Source organism: Belonocnema kinseyi, chromosome 1 (assembly GCF_010883055.1).
Source record: "Belonocnema kinseyi isolate 2016_QV_RU_SX_M_011 chromosome 1, B_treatae_v1, whole genome shotgun sequence".
Taxonomy (NCBI): domain Eukaryota; kingdom Metazoa; phylum Arthropoda; class Insecta; order Hymenoptera; family Cynipidae; genus Belonocnema; species Belonocnema kinseyi.
The window spans coordinates 41,971,374-41,989,331 of NC_046657.1; positions in this window are offsets into that span (position 1 = coordinate 41,971,374).

Genomic DNA, 17,958 nt, shown 5'->3' on the forward strand with positions numbered 1-17,958 from the left:
ATTTTATTTGTATGTTCACATAATTTTGTTAATAAAAATTTATACACTTTCATCATTAATGTCAAAATTAAAGTCTCCAATGACAACTAAATTTGAAACTTCTTCAGTATTACCAAATTTGAAGAATACTAAATCAACTTGCCCAACAATTTTTTATTCTTTCACTTCTAATTCTTTGATATTTCCTGATATTTCTACACACTAATAATATAGGCTAATAATATATCTTTGGGGTTCTATGGTTTTTGGGTCGCTGATTCCGAATCGTTTGTCGGTTTTTTTTTTTCAGATCAGATCGCTTTCAAGGTCATTTGAAGGCCAAATGAAGAAAATATTGCTGAAAAAATCTGAAAAAATTCAGGCATAGGTTTTTTAGCATGCTGAATCCGAATCCAGTGTCGCTTGACCTTCATTAGTTCAAGATAAAGGTCATTTGAAGGCCAAACCAACAAAATAACCTCAAAAAAATTTGTAAAAATTTATATATAAGTTTTAAGAGTCGTAGAATCTAAATCCTAGGTCATTTTGAAAATATCTAGTATTTTCAAGGTCATTGAAATATGAAAATAACAACCCATGTATCGAGTTTGATAGACTTTGATCAATTCACGTACAAGCTCATAATAAGATCAAAAAATTAACAATCCCTCATAAACAATTACGATAGACATATTTTTTTGTATCAACTTGTGTTCATGTTTTCCGCTCATACCGTACTCTCTTACTATCAAATGAGCGACGTAACGGTTTTTTTCGCTTTATGTATGTAGTTATACACTATCTTTTCAGTAACCAGCAGTAATCAGCCATCATAGCGACATCCTATCTGCCTTGGTAGCGCTTTTCCATTTCTTTTATGTCTTGATGGAAGCGCTCTCCTTGCTCTTCACTGTAATCGCCACAATTCTCTGGGAATCGATCCAGGTGATTATGCAGGAAGTGCAATTTGTATGACATCAGGCACCCCATTTTTCCGAAACTCTTAATCATTTCGGCTACTATAACTTTATAATTTTCACTTCTTTTATATCCTAAAAAGTTTTTCACAACTTCCTTCAAACTAAGCCATGCATCCCTTTGAAATTTTGTCATTGTCGTGGGAAATTTATCATCTTGTAAAATCTCCTTATTTCTGGACCATCAAAAATCCCTTCTTTCAACTTGGCATCAGGTTTATATTGAAATTTCTTTTCCAAGTATTCAAAACATCGACTATTTGCATCTAAGGCTTTCACAAATTGCTTCATGGCTCCTAATTTAATATGTAATGGAGGAATCAATACTTTTTTTGGATCAACCAGGGCCGATTCAATGATATTTCCTTTTCCTATTTCAAGTGATTTCCTTTCATCCCACTTATGATTCGTGTAATGTTTTTCGCGATCTCTACTATCCCAAAGGCACAAGAAACACGGATTCTTTGTAAATCTAGACTGCTGTCCTAGCAACATGCCTGAAACTTTCAAATCACCACATATAAGCCAATTATATGTTTTGTATTCAATGGCCTCTAGAAGTTTTTTAAGACTAGTGAAGGATTTTTTCATTGTCGTAGAGTGTGCGACAGATACTGCGGCATATTGATTTGTGTTGTGAAGTATTACAGCTTTTGAGCTTCTTTTTGATGAGTCAATAAACAGTCTCCAAACATCATCTTTATAAGTATTTGGCTTAAGTTCTTCCAACAGTCCTTCAACATATGAACAGTACACTAATTTTTCTTCATCAAAGACTTTTTCTTCGAAATACTGCTTAAAACTCTGATTTCTTTTTCTATAAAACGTTACTTTCGTACCTTTTTCTAATAAATTTTTACTTTTTAAAACTGAAGCTAAATGTTCCGTAGCATCTTTAGGTAGTCCCAAATCTCTTACGAGATTATTAAGTTCGGACTGTGTAAATTTTTCAGCAATTCTATTGCTTACTCCACCTGGTTTATAAACTTCACAAGAGCTTTCACTGCTATCACTTTCATATTCATCTTGATTTTCATCATCGGTCTTAGTGCTTGCGTCATCATCACCATCATCATCATCATCATCATCATCATCATCATCATCATCATCATCATCATTATCATCATTATCATCATCATCATCATCATCATCATCATCACCATCATCATCATCATCATCTTTAGATTCAATTGATAAATTTTTTATACTATCAACATCAACCTCATCAATCCTCTGAGTTCTCTCAACTGCTTTTTTTACTGATCCTACTAAGTAACTATGGGTTTACTGAACACCAATTTAGAATCGTCTTTAGTTTTTTTCCAAATAGAAAGCATTTTGCGGCAGTTATTGCAAATATTATCAGGAGCCCAATCTCCCGAAACTATATCTGAATTAAAGCATTCTTTGTATATATTCCGAAAATTTTCGTTAAACGATCGTCGATCGTTTTTGTTCGGAATAAGTGTTCCACAAACAAAGCAAAATGCGTTAATATCTTTCGGGCACATGTGTTTAGAAGATGAGGTTAAAGGTTTGTTTAAATTTTCAATATTTTTATATATAAGCCAGCCCGACAGGGATCCTGGTCCGATTGCAGGTGAGTCCGTCTTTCTGGAGATGATATCCCTTTTACCTCTCCAGGGCTAAGTAAAAGGGCTTTTCGTCTTTGACGAGGACACTGTCAACTCGTCGACAAACACACTACGGCATCATCCTCACACCCTGTCGACCCCCAGTAAGGAAGTGCACTTCCACTGGCATCGTTACCCCGACTAGCGTATGAGCGAATCATTCGACACATCCCCTTACGGGGCAGTTGTCATCGTCACACGACTAGTCGAGGTAACAGGTGAAAAAAAATCGATTACATACATCGAAACATCTAGACATCTGCACATCCACACATCCGCACAGCCACACATCCATGTATCCGCAGATCCACACATGCATACACGTAAACATTCACTGAAAACCGCAAATACATGTGGACATTTATAAAAAATATATTTTTTACCATATTAGGGCAAAAAGAACCCACTTCTTTTTTAAAGATATATCATTCTTGTGGGTACAAAGCTTTCTCTTTCAAGAAATCTACAGCAGCTAATATTTATAAGAAAGTACACTGCCTTACTTTCGAGAAATTTACAGCAGCTAATGTTGATAAAAATAAATTAATATTTGCAGTTTCTATATAGATTAAAAACTAAAGATGATTCTAAATTAATTTTTTAAAACATTTTTTCAACAGTACCTCATTGATTTGACCTTCAAATGACCTTGAACTTAGACTCATGAAGGTCAACCGACACCGGATTCGGATTCAGGATGCTCAAAAACCTACATTTGAATTTTTGCAGATTTTTTTAGCCTTTTTCCGAATTCGACCTTTAAATGACCTCAGATGACCTTAAGATAAACAGACATGATCAAATCAACCTTAGATTTGTATTCAGCGACCCTCCAAACCCATATATAAATTTTTACAAATTTTTTTGAGGTTATTTTGTTTGTTTGACCTTCAAGTGACCTTGAAAGCGATGTGATCTGAAAAAAAACCGACAAACGATTTAGAATCAGCGACCCAAAATCATAGAATCCCAAAGGTCGCCTCCTTGGACTTTGACTTTGTGTGTTTGTGTGTGTGTTATAGATGCTTCCGGTCCAGTTTTCGATATTTTTGGAGGTTTGAAGTGACCAAGTAAATGAAGAACTTCTAATATGTTTGTTCGAGTAAGACCAACATAGAACAAAGACTTAGACACACCTTTCGTATTTCGTAAGTCCAAGTACACATTACAGTAAGTTTGCCCTTGAATCTTGTGAATTGTGATCGCTTCAGATGCGGCTATTGGAAATTGATCACTTATAACTGAATAAACTAATATATTTGAAATATTTAACCGATGGCATTGCCTACCAATCAGTGTCAGCTTAACATCGATACAATTTTTCAACATATATTTTTTACAGCAGCCACGTGCTTTCTTTCCAACTTTTTCTAAATTGAAATCTATTCATATTTTTAATACTTCATCAGAATCTGGTTTTGTGGTGATTTTTCATATAATTTATAACAATTTTAAACATTATTGCATATGAAAAGCCTCCTGCTTCTGACACTTTTTTCTTTTTCAGCGATTCTTGAAGACTATTCTTTTGCTTGTCTATTACCTCAGTTAAAATAGAGTATCTAGCCCTTGAAAGAAATTCATCACCAGACCATTTATCTATTTTTTGTTTATTATAAGTATCCACTAACAAATTTGTATAGTGTAATCTCATGGCTGATTCTGGCACTTCCTATTCTTTCACGCATCTTGTATTAATCAACTTAATATCTTTTTCGCTCATATTATCATTCGCTAAATTATTCAAATCATTTATAAACTCAATTTCATTCCTTTGTCTCATTACTTCTGTTAATTCGTAAAATTAAAATGATTCCTATAAACACGCACAAGCTAGTATGCTGGTTAACGCAATTGTTGCAGGTTTTAAAACGGGTTTGTCATTCACTGGTGGTATCTGATGTACGTCACCAACGACCAACACCGACAGCCTACCAAAAGGGTCATTTCGACCCATTAGTTGCTGAAGTCTAGTATCTACATTTGCTAACGTATTTGCTTCTACCATAGAAATTTCGTCAATTATGAGAAGTTTCAAATCAATCAATTCCCCTCTTATCGTGTTAGCTATGCTTTCACTTAAAGCTGGCACTTGCTTTCCAAATTTATCAATCGGCAACGCTAAGGCTGAGTGCAAAGTAACTACATCTATTAAATAGGCTGCCATACCACTAAATGCACAAAAAAGCGGATGAATTAAAATATGATTGGTAGTGATTTATTAATTGATAAACTCCTTGTATCACGGTACTCTTTCCTACGCCAGCTGAACCACTCAGAAAAATTTGAAATGTTAGTTTGTCTGTTTTTATGTGATGAATTATTCTCCAGTTTGTTCAAAAATATTTACCTCTTGATCTTTGCATAACCTCACAGCCTCAAACTCATTAATGTCTTTATCCGCTAAGTTTTCATTTTCGGAAATCGCCTGTAAGAGAGCTTCGTCTAGTAAAGATTCGTCAATAGCACAAAACTCAGCTCTGTTTTTGAGAATAATACCGATGTTTTTATTGTAAACTGACAACCAATCAACATTCTGAACATCAATTTGCTCATTATCAAAAAGCATATACAAACAGTAAATTTTCCCTGGAAAAAATTATGAGGATCTTGAATACGATTGTACCTCCCATATGTAACAATTTTTCTCATATTTTTCAAATATGTCAATCTTTACAACGTCGGTACAATCATCAGCCAATTTGCGTGATTCTGATACTGGCATAGATAGAATATTGTAAGCAGCTTCTTGAGCACACGTAATATTACCATTTCTGAAAGCATTGGAAACTCTACGCAGCTTTTCTCTAATTACCAATGTTACCATCATTAAACACTTTCACTGTTTCTCTTAATAATTTTGATAAAACTGAATCAACCTTGCTTACGTAATTAATAATATACGATGCGCCATTATATGCATTGAGAACAAACTGAAGATCCATATCAGCTTAAAAAATATTTAGTATGTCGGGATTGTAGCAATTTATACCGACTTCTAAAGAAGATCTTTTTAAGAAAACTTTTGGTATTTTCAGAAAACTCTAAATCGCAAGAATTTATTTGTCTTCTCTGAAATTTAATCTACTTAAAATGTAATTAAATTCTACATACTCAGACTGTTTCATATATAAATTGTACATTAATTTTTTTATTTCTGTCATCTTTTTCGAAGAAATTTTTGAAATAATTCTACATTTCACATTATTTTTAGTATCTCCATTACAAGAAATGCATATGTCTGTGTCTTTGAATGTCTATCAGGGGATTGTCTGCATCGAACCTATAAGTTATAAATCTATCAATAAAGGCTATGCAGTTTCTGTGCGATTCAATATTACCCTCGATTTATTTAGGAGCATTTTGTAACCAAATAAAACAATGTGCATGAGGGGATCCTCTGACTTACAATTCTATGCGATAATAATCAGCTGCAATACAATGTTCTTTGAATGGACCACCCTCTGACTCTCAATATAGCATCAATTTTTTTAGTTTATGGTCAAAATAACGAGCACACGTGATGGCGTCATCTCGAATATAACGTGTTTTTGTAGCATCATCTAAGTTGAGCGCTTCCACAAGACTGGTTTTTTTCCCTGCGAGTAATTTTACCAAAAGCTAGATGAGTTCTGGCCATCTATTCTCACCTGCCGACACTATAAAGAAAAAAGTTGGTGTCCCCACTTCTCTTTCCATAGCAAGTAGAATTTTTTTTAATTCCCAAAATGCAGGCGATGAACGAATTTGTTTCAAAATTCTAAAGCCATCGTCATGTCTAATTGTGTCTGTTATATATTCTTTACTTAAAGCTTGAGCTGCTGTTAGTTTCCTAGACCGCCTGATCTTTCGTGAATGAACTTGATTTCATGCATGAATTTGTAATTCTTTCTTCTTGCCATGCTTGCTAATTCAGCATTTCTATCTATCAATAAAACCTCATTGTCCGAAGTATTTTCTTCATCTAAATATTCGTCATCTATATTGCTGTTCAAAACAGTACCTATATCATTAATTTTAAACTCTGTATTCATTTTTGAATTTCCACTTTCATTAGGATCTACGACAAATGGAAGCTCAATCGAGTAGTGCTTTCTGTATCTTTCGTTATATACATCCTTTCCTTTAATATCACACAATAAATATAAAGGCGATGATTCTAATTCTTCTAAAGCATCATAAATAAAAGATGGCCTAACAACTTCATTCATGTAGCTGCTTTTGTGCTCCGAACGCTTTTTTAATTCTATCTGTATTGTATCCATTTCATTAAATGCCCTTGGCAATTCCCTTATCATGGATTCCACTTTAACAGGTATGTTTACTATGCTACCTACCAAAGATAACTGTGCATTTAAAGCAAAAGCCTTTAAAGTTATATTTTGCGAGAAAGGAATGTATGAGGAGATAAATCGCAATTATAGTTCCTTTAGTTTTTAACACTATCTGGCACCAGAGGAAATCTTAAACCATTACTTAATGCCCAATTCGGTATTTGGCCTTTCCTCACATTCGCAGCACACGTTATGCACATTTTCGTTGACTCCCTACAATTGAGTTTTTTTTCTTCAAAGCACTCATTCAACAGTGTGGTAGAAAATTCAACCTTCTGTTAAAGATTTTTATTTTCTATTCAAAATAAATCAATTTTTTAATGAAAATGTATTTAATTTTGGTTAAAAATATATTTCTTGAGCTTATAAATTCAACTATTTGGTTTAAAATTGATATAATTTGTTGAAAAATTGTTCTTTTCGGTAGATAATTAATTGTCTTGGTTGAAAATTCCAGAGTTTGTTTAAAATTTATGCAACTTATTAAAAGAATTCTTTTTCAGGTCAAAAAGTGATTTTTTAGCTAAAAATTTAACTATTTCATTGAAAATTAAGTTTTTGTTCAATTTTTATATTTTATTATTGAAAAGTCCACTATTTGGTATAGACAATTCGTTAAATTGTCTTTAAAATTCATCTGTTCTGCGAAATATTCTCTTTTTTTCATTCAATTTTGGTTTTTGCTCGAATATCTATCCAATTTTTTTATTCGTCTTTGGTAAATGTTTAAGTTCTAAAATATTGAAACGAATTTCACGAGATTTTTTAAGCTTCGCAATGATTTTGATAATTTCAAGGGTTTTATAAATATCTCGTGTTATTTTAATAAATTTTGAAGGAATTTAGGAAATATCACTAGATTTCATAGAATTTCAGTAGATGCAATAACATTTCAGTCGATTTTAAAGAATGTGTTCATGCCGAATAAGGTATTGTGCAGAGTTGCAAAGATTTCAAAAGATCTGTAATTAGACTTGGAATTTAAATTTAATTTCCATTAGTGTATCTTCAATTGTTTTTAATTCTTGGGAACTTTTTGGAATCTTTTTAGTGCACTTACATTCTTCTTAATTTACTGAATTTAATGGACTTTGTTTTTACTTTTCAAAATCTTTTATTTCATTTATCCTGAGAAGCAATTGATAAAATGAACTAAGGACTTAAAAAATTTTGCCTTCTTATTTCAAATGTCCTGGCATTTTCAAGAGCTTTAAGAAATTTGACGGAATTTAGAAAAAGTTGTAATCTTGATCAATGTTAAATTCAAGTCTATACGTATTTTTGGATTCTTTTAAAATATTGTAAATTATTTTTAAAAACTCCGAGAAATTTGTTATAGATTTCAATAATTTGAAAGGATTTTAAAGCGTTTAAAACATTACGCGATAAACAGTTTTCTATAATTTCGGGTGTTTAAGAACTATTTTACTGGAACTAAAAGGTTTTAAGACATTTTAAAAGATTTATCAGGATTTTAAAAGGTTTCATAGGATTTTAATGATTTTTAGGATTTTTTTTAAACTTGCGAGGTTTCACGGGATTTAATAAAATTTCAGTGGGCTTTAAATAATGTATTCAACAGAAATGAGGTATTTTTTAAGGCTTCGTAGATGTGAAATGATTTTCAAATATTTTTTGAAATGCATTTGGAATTCGCCCTGAATTCTAATTTATTCTAAATTCTTTTAAATCGTCGGACTTCACTGCCCTTAATTTCTTTTTGTGGAAATGCAAAATAATTGTACAAATCGTCAAAGGTGTTTCTTTGGAAACGCTGAAAAATATAAAAATAGAAGATTTAACAAATCGGTTTCGAAACTCTTAGGCGACTTCTTTAAATATCATTAAACAATGCTATGTACTAAAAAATATTCTTCGTACTTTGCTCCCGAATAAATTATTTTTCAAATAAACTAAACTAATATGGTGCGCTATTGGACATTTCATAAAAAATATTATGCATAAATGGTGACCATCTTTAAATATTATTTTAGATCAATGTCGATACATAAATTTATAAATATACTATAATTATCATAACCTAAAAATTACAATTGTAGCCCTGCACTATAAATACACTGAAGCTTGTAATTACGCACGGCTTCGAGCACTGTTTGCTATATACTTCAGCGTACTAGAAAACTACCGTCAAGAATTATAATTGTGTCTTTTGAAAAGAGAATTTCGCAAATAATTGTAATTTTTTCTTTAGGACAGGGACCTTTCGCAAAGAATACGTTAGTTTATTTTGAAACAGGGAATTTCCTAAAAGAATTATAATTTCGAGATAGAATTTCCATAAAGGTTGGTATTTTGCACTTTAGAACAGCTGTTTCTCGTAAATAGTTATAATTTAGAATTTAGGATAATTAATTTTCGTAAAAAATTATCATCTGACTTGAAGCAGAGAATTTTTAAATTAATATGCGAATTCTGGAAAATAATTTAACTTCTGATTTAGAAGAAGGAAGTGAAAAACAAATAACTTTTTAAAGCTAGAATTATAATTTTAATAATAGATTTAATGTTTCTTTTAACTCTTAAACTTTAGGTGACCCTGAAGAACTGAACTGCAAGGTTCCCGAAACGTCGGCAAATTTCGTATTTTTTTACATGATTGCAACCCGAAATTTCCCTTTTTATCAATTTTAATTTTGTTACAAAATTCTCTGTTAAAAATTAACAGTTTAATTCGTTTGGCCCGGCGAACGCGCAGCCTATTCTCCTGGATTTATATTTTTTTTAGTGAAATGTTTTACAACTACCGTCGAAAAGGGTAATTTCGGATAAGTCGCATAAATGCCGAACCCACCACATTGCCAAAAATTGATACGATAAATGCCTCAAAACTGTACCGAAAATCTGGAATCAGTTTAAGCCTTAACGAGTTCTGAATGCTGGTACAAACCACCCACCTGAAGTCGTATAAACTGTCATTTTAGAAATCTCCGAATTTACCCTACATTTCCGAAGTCACGCACTTTGACGGTATTTGTGTGTTTAGTAAAAAAAAGTGTAATTTACTATAAGGAAGGTCGAGCGTGGCGATTGTAGACAGCTAACTACTTGAATAAGTAATATTTAATTTTGTCAAATTTTCTCGATAATAATACTACCAACAAAGTTGTGAATGTTTCCTTCAAAATTTTTTTTCATAATTTTAAAATTCTGTTCAAACCACACTATACGTTGACGGTCACTGGGTACTCCCTGTGCGTAGGTACCAAAAATTCAGGATTGTTTCTTGACCACGTTCGAATTTGTTGGACGTTACGCGTTCCATCCAGTTTAAATGTGGACTCATCGCTGAAAAGTGTCTTTCTAGCCATATTCGGGCTTTCTTTGATCTGTTCCAACAGATACATGGACATTTCCATTCGCCTCTGCTTATCATCGGATGATAAGATCTGTCCATTTTTCGGCTTGTAGGGGAAATAACTGTTTTTTTAGAGCCGCGAGAACGGACGTTTTGCTTACATCTAGTTCTCGCGCAATCTGCATTTATGTGACGCCACCATCATGCAGTTCTACTGCAGCACAAATCTGTACATTTTTTTCTTCCGTCAGGACATACTTTATCCTTTGATTCTAAAAAAATTATCAGAATATAGGACACTAAGGCTCGAAAGTTGCGCAGTTGACCACTGAAGCAAATATTATAAATTAAAAAATTAAACCCCAAAAGAGTTGAGCTTTTTCGGGCTCTTTAAAATCACAAACATAAGTTTTTAGACAAAAATGCCTCATCATATAAAAACTGACCTTTCAAATAATTGTAATTATTCTAATAATTGTAAATTTTGTAATTGTTTCAAATTTTGAAATGCTTGACTTTGGGATTTGTTCAGCTTAAAGTGTTAGGGGTGGTTTGCCGGGGTGTCCGAATATTGCTATGGGTTTGCAAATACAGTTTTCAGTTTTCTGAGCGTGAGAAGTGTAATTATTTTAGAATATTAATTTTGTTGTTTAGGTGCAGGAAGTTGAGATTTGCTGGAGGTTAAAGTGGCAGCGGTAGTTTTGAAGGGCTCTTAATAATCACTATGGGGTTAGGAATATAGATTGGAGTTTTCTGAACGTGAATTATATGATTGTTTCAAATTTTTTAAATTTCAGATTGTTTTTCGTGCAGGAATTTGGGATGTAGTCAGCTTGAAGTGGTAGAGGTTGTTTTCAGGGTTGACTGAATATTACTATGGGTTTCGGAATATTGTTTGGATTTTCCGAGGGTAAGTCGTAAAATTATTTTCAATTCTGAATTTTTTGGCTGTTTTATGTACAAGAAGTTGAGATTTGTTCACATTAAAGTGGTAAGGATGGTTTTCAAGGGCTACTTAATGTCACTATGGTGTTTATAATATAGCCGAGTTTAGGGCGTCCTGAAAACTAATGGCTACTACGGGCTACAATTCTTAATTTTGTTCTATTGAAAATTGAAGTAAATTTTTATCTGTTTCAAATATTGTTTTACAAAATTACAATTAATTACAAACAAAAAAACGAGATATTTTAGATGTTCTGGAAATCTTTTTTTTTTAATTTTATAGTCCGAAATTATAAATTTTTTCTAACAGCCATAAATAAATTAATAATAAAATAAGACAAAATTTAGTTTGTTTGAAAAATAACTTAATGTGGAACAAAGTTCGAAGAAGTAAATAGTAATTTTTTAATGATATTTAAAGAAATCGCTTCTGGAGTCTTAAAGCTAACTTTTGAAATTTTATATTTTTCAGCGTTTCTGAAGAAGGCTTTATTTTCCAAAAAATGCCAATTAGTTCATAGCTTTTTGATTTAAACACGAGAAAATTATTATTTCTATCTTGGAAACATGTAAAGGTATAACTCAGCAAATGGATGGCCTTTGTAATTGAAATCTCGGAAAACATATTCAGATCGACGATGTTAAATTGACTGTTTTGTGGAATTAATAATTTTCAAAGACTCATTTAATTATCCATTTATTTTGTGGAACTAATCATTTTCAAGACTCATTTAATTAATAAATTCTTGCTTAACTGTTTTTCATTTAAAATAAGCAATTCGAAAAATCTGCTTAAAGAGCGCGCCCTTTGTAATATAGATAATCCGATACACGGAGAAAAAGATATCGCACAATGATATCGCAAAACCTATATATTGCAAGAAAGCGCAATATGATAACGTACAATCAGGTCCCGGAGTCTTGTACGATATTAGAATGCACTAATATCAGTGAAAAAAATGAAGTTAAATTTTGTTGCTGTCGTCTGCTACAGCGTCCTTAGCAGCAATGGGAAAAAGGCAGAGCATATGTGAGTTTGAGCTATAAATCGGGACACCAGGCTTAAAACAGTCACAGAGAAAAGCAAAAATTTGCTGCAGGTAATACCTGCAACGGTTAATGATTAAACATATTTCGGCGAAAGTTTCACTGAAGTTAGGAAAATAATTCTGAACTCGTTGACTGCGTCACGCTAGAGTGAGAAAATCTCGGTAAAACATGTAGACTTAACAACAGAAAACACAAAAAAATTTGTTCTTACTCATATATTTCCTCTGAAATAAATCACATTATTGTAGACGAATTAGAACTTATTTAATATTATTTAGCAAACACCCAAAATGTAACTGACAGATGGGAATCCCCATTTCTCTTTAAATTTAATTAAGTTAATCGACGTTGGATAGCGCTGGCGTCGTAACTGTCGCTATGCCTCGAATAAAAATGGAGCGATTATAGGATGAAAGATTATCCAGGCAAAATTAATAATCGGAAATTATCTTCGTTTCATGTTAATTTTATCTGGAAATGTTATTTTTGGTTCCTGTGAATCTTTCACCTAGAATCAATGAGCAGGTATTACGATATATATTGTAATTCATGCGATATAGTTTTCTCCGTGTAGATATCGAACTATCGGCAGTCAATTATTAATGGAGGAGATTAGCGTTCGTTATGGCACTTTCATACCTTTTTAAGTGCATCGGAAAATGTAATAAATGGTAAAAAATTAATGTTTTTTATCAAAAATTTTCCACTTCAACCCCTTTTAATTTTTAATTGGTCATGACTTCAAGTCTGCATTTTGAAATTCTTTAAATTAACAATATCAGCTTAAAATGAATGGTGTTATAATTGAAAAAGTTAACAATTCAACTCATTATTTTAAAAGATGTTAAATTGAACTTGGACAGATTTTTCTTATGGAAATTTGTAAATTTCCCGGCCAAAAAATAAACTCTGCATAATAGACTGTTTTGAGGCACCGGATTTCACTTCGTCGAAAAACTTATACGTCTCTTCGAAAGATAAACGCTTCCTCTTGATTTCCTTCGATATTTTTGTAATGCCTGGTTACACCTGGTTACGCAACACATGACCTAAATACTGATTGACTGAAAAAAAACGGAAGAAATTGTCCTGCGAAATTTTCACCTCTGACTGAAGATGACTGAAGTAGACGACAGGATTAACTGCCGAGGATACTGTCCGTTTTTATTTATACCATGGACATAGGAAACAAGGGACTAGGGATGCCATTGCCACGTGCGCATAATCAAATGGCACATCGTAAGATGGCGGCTCTCCCCACTCATTAAATTCTCCCCCCTCCCGTGAATTCAACCCCACTCGCCCAAGTTAGGATGGCATGCCTAGTCCCGTGTTTCCTATGTCTATGATTTATAGATCCTCAATCTCTTTGATCTGCCGACGCTCTTGTTTAGAGAGAGAGGGAGGGGGAGAACGAGCCGAGCGAGTAATGTTCTCTCTTTCTAACACGGTCACGTGGTCTGATAGCGTAGCGCCCTACTCTCGAGTGCACTCTTGGCGCGCTCAGCTCCTACGTTCAAATTCTTCAGTCGAATGATGATAATAAAAACGTCATCAGCCCACGTGACCGTGTTAGAAAGAGAGAGCATTACTCGCTAGGCTCGTTCTCTCTCTCTGTCTCTCTTAATAAGAGCGTCGGCAGATCAAAGAGATTGAGGGTCTAGACTTCTTATGTCTAAGCCCCCTTGGACCACCTTGTCCTCTATAACGGGAACTTTTCTTACGGAACTCCAGTGTATAATTCTGTGGCTCGGTCCCCACCTAGAAAAGTAAGCTCCTCCGCCTATGATCAGTCAGTAAAAAATCTTTGAAGCCTTATTACTCGGCAAGAAAAAATCGCAGATAGTTGAGCTATAGACAGAAACATTTTTCAATGTTATACTTGTAAAACGATGTCAGTTTGATTTTCTTACAAAATTTTTGTCTTCTCAATGATAGAAAATGTGTGACAAAACAGGAGAAATTACCCTCAACTTTCACTACGTCGACTTTTTAATTCCTCCGCACGTTTAAAAAATTTTACCAAAAATTTGAGAAAAATTTATGAATATTATGTAACAACTATTTAACAAATGGCATTTTGTTATACTTTAATTCAATGATTATTTTAATTAATGGAGTTAAAAATGTAAAAAAATAAATATCTCGGCTGTGGATACAGATTTTAAGCTGAACTCTAGCTTAAAACAAGATTGAAAAACGACCGTTCACTGCAGATTTGACAGTTTATATAATTTAAACTTCGAATTAGAAAAAATGGTAAAACCTCAATAAAATGAATTTTTTCGACTTTTTGTGATCGATGTAATTTATTATGAAAAATCATGAAATATGCTTAAGAGTAGAACTTCTTTTTTAACATATTTGGTCATTTCTTAAACAATTTTCTGTACCCAAAATCATTTTCAATTGTTCCAACAATCATCATTTGTCTGAGCAATTTCGTTCTTTATTCAAATTGTGAAAAGTTTTTTCCATCTGGATAAATTCTAAAAATTTGATGAATACTGAAAGTAGAACTTGTTGCTTAACATATTTTGTTATTTATAAATCATTTTTTCTTCCGACATCATGAAAATATATATTATTATATTATATATTATTATATTATTATATACGAGTTTTCCAGTATTAAAACTCATTAACGCTTTTGGTTCAGTCCATTTATAATTTTTATTCGCCGTTCAAATTTTATGATGAAATCGGTGAATCGAGAAGTTTCATTTAAGCTAGAGTTCAGCCTAAAATCACTATCCACAGACGAAATATTTTTTTTTTTACAATAAATCTGCGCAGTCGGCGAATTCCACTTATTCAGTCGGCATTTATGACAATAATCACCCCCTGCCATCCCATACGCTCGTTACGCCCCTGGTGAATACAATGAAATCAATTTTCAGAAGTAACGTGTTTCTTTGTTTAAAATACGCACCACTACATCTAGTATAGAATTTAGGAGTTGAAGGTAATCCTTTCTCATGTGCAATTTTGAATTGGCTTTAGTTGTCAATCCTTCCCAGAAGCCAAGATTTCTTTATTGTCTCTTTCACGGAAGGGTGTCTAGCAATGAAACAATTTGAAATTCCCGGGGTTTTCCCGACCACAATTCTTTGCCTAATCAATTTAAAAATTTCCTTTGAAATTTTTCGAAAATCAATGTATAAAAATGGAAAATTTAACATGATATACGTATACAAAATATGGAATATGACACCCATGAGTTGAGTTTTCCTATCTTCAGTATGTACCAGGAATGGGGGGTTTAGTAAAAGCTTATTCTTTCTCATGAATTCCGAAACTAGGTTAACTTTTACAAAAGTAGTTCCGTATTTGCAAAAAAAAATCAATTTTCGACGAAAAATATTTTAGTTGATGTTTTAACAAATAAAAGATGTTTATTTTGAATCAAAAACAGTTGAATTGAGCTATGAAAGAGAAATTTTAAACAAAAATTAACCAACAAGACAATTAATTTTCTACTGTAAAAAACGATTTCTTAACAAAATACATTTCTAAGAAAATATTGGAACTTTCAGGCTGAAGAGACCAGATTGGTATCAAAATATTTTACAGAACAGATGAATTTTAAAGACAAAATAACGAATTCTCTATACGAAATAGTGGATTTTTCAATAATAAAATATAAAAATTGAATGAAAAGTTAATTTTCAATGAAACAGTTAAATTTTTAGTTAAAAAATCACTTTTTGACGTGAAAAAGAAATTTTTCAACAAGTAGCATTAATTTTTAAACGAACTCTAGAATTTTTAACCAAGAAAATTAATTATCTACCGAAAAAAACGAATTTTCAAGATTATATCAATTTTATACCAAATTCAATTTCTACCAAATTGTTTAATTTCCAAGAAATATAGACAACTAAAGAGTTTAATTTTCATTATAAAAAAAAGAATTAAAAATTAATTTTTAAGATAAGGGTTAAACTTTTAACTAAGCAGTCGAATTTTTAATAATAAATAGGTATATCCTTAAAATGCAACAATTGAAGTTAAATCCAAAAGAATTTTAACCAGTTTGAAATAATTTTTAAAATCCAAATAAATGCATTAATTTTAGTATAATTTAAGTGAATGTAAACAAAATTGAAGAAAAATGAGAACGGTTCAATGAAATTCATAAAAGTAAAGCTGACTTTAAAAAGCAATGAAGTGAAATAAAAACAAATGAGGATAAAATAATGGAAATTAAAGTTGAATTCCAAATCTAATTCCAAATCTCTTGAAATCTTTGAAACTCTACGAAACACCTCACTTATCTCGAACAAATTCTTTAAAATCAACTGAAATGTTATTGCATCTACTGAAATTCTATGAAATCTGGTGATATTTCCTAAAATCTTAAAAAAAAACTGAAACATTTACCAAAGACGAATACAAAAAATTGGATAGATATTCGAGCAAAAACAACAATTGAATGAAAAAAAGAGAATATTTTACAGAACAGATGAATTTTATAGCCAAAATAACGAATTGTCTATACCAAATAGTGGACTTTTCATTAATAAACCATAAAAATTGAACAAAAAGTTAATTATTTAATAAAGTAGTTAAATTTTTAGCTAAAAAATCACTTTTTGACCTGAAAAAGAAATTTTTTGACAGGTTGCATAAATTTTAAAGAAACTCTAGAATTTTCAACCAAGACAATTAATTATCTACCGAAAAAAAAAATTTTTTCAACAAATTATATCAATTTTAAACCAAATAGTTGAATTTATAAGCTCAAGAAATATACTTTTAACCAAAATTAAATACATTTCCATTCGAAAATGGATTCATTTTGAATAGAAAATAAAAATCCTTAACAGAAAGTTGAATTTTTTTAAATCGACTTAAATGTCATTGCATCTACTGAAATTCCATAAAAATAAATCGCGGAAATAAAATTATTCAGCGAAAATTCAGTTAGATAGGGGGATTTCCGCAACAGTTAACAAATTTAATTTTCCTCTAATTGTGTTTTTTAAATGACTGATGCGAAACAGAAGCAGAAAAAATATGTGACTGTAATAAATAAAAGGACTAATAATAAAAAATAATTCAAAATGAGATGCCGAATATACAGATTAACGTAACAAAATTTTGAGAATACAAAGTGACCCAATTTAAAAATCTCCGCAATTACAATTTAACGAATTATATAAATTCTGAATTATAAAATTAGCGATACAAGACAAAAACAATTTACTATTCGGGGCCATTCATATGCCACGTGGTATATTTTTGTCAATATTAAATTTCCGGAATTTAATCATTGGACAATTATATGGTTCCGTACATTTTAATTCAGGATATTATTGGGAACGTGAACATTCCGGACAATTTAAATAATTCTTTTAATGCAAAAAATATACACTTTATTTTCACATTTCTATTTAAAGAAAAGAAAACTAAATAATACTTTAGTATAATATCAAAAAATGTTTTATTTTACTATTTTATTGGCAAAAAGTATAACACTTAGAATTTTTACGTGAAAATTCGGGACAATTTCAAGAATTCTTTTCATGTGCGAAAAAAACACTCTATTTTCATATTTCTATTTAAAAAATAGAAAACTAAAAAATACTTAAATATCATATTCAGCTAATTTATTATTTATTTAATTAGTAATATTATTGACAAAATTGAAAGTCAATGAAATATTTCAGCAACATTATTTTTTGCAAGTAGGTACGTATTATTAGTTCATTTTTATTTAT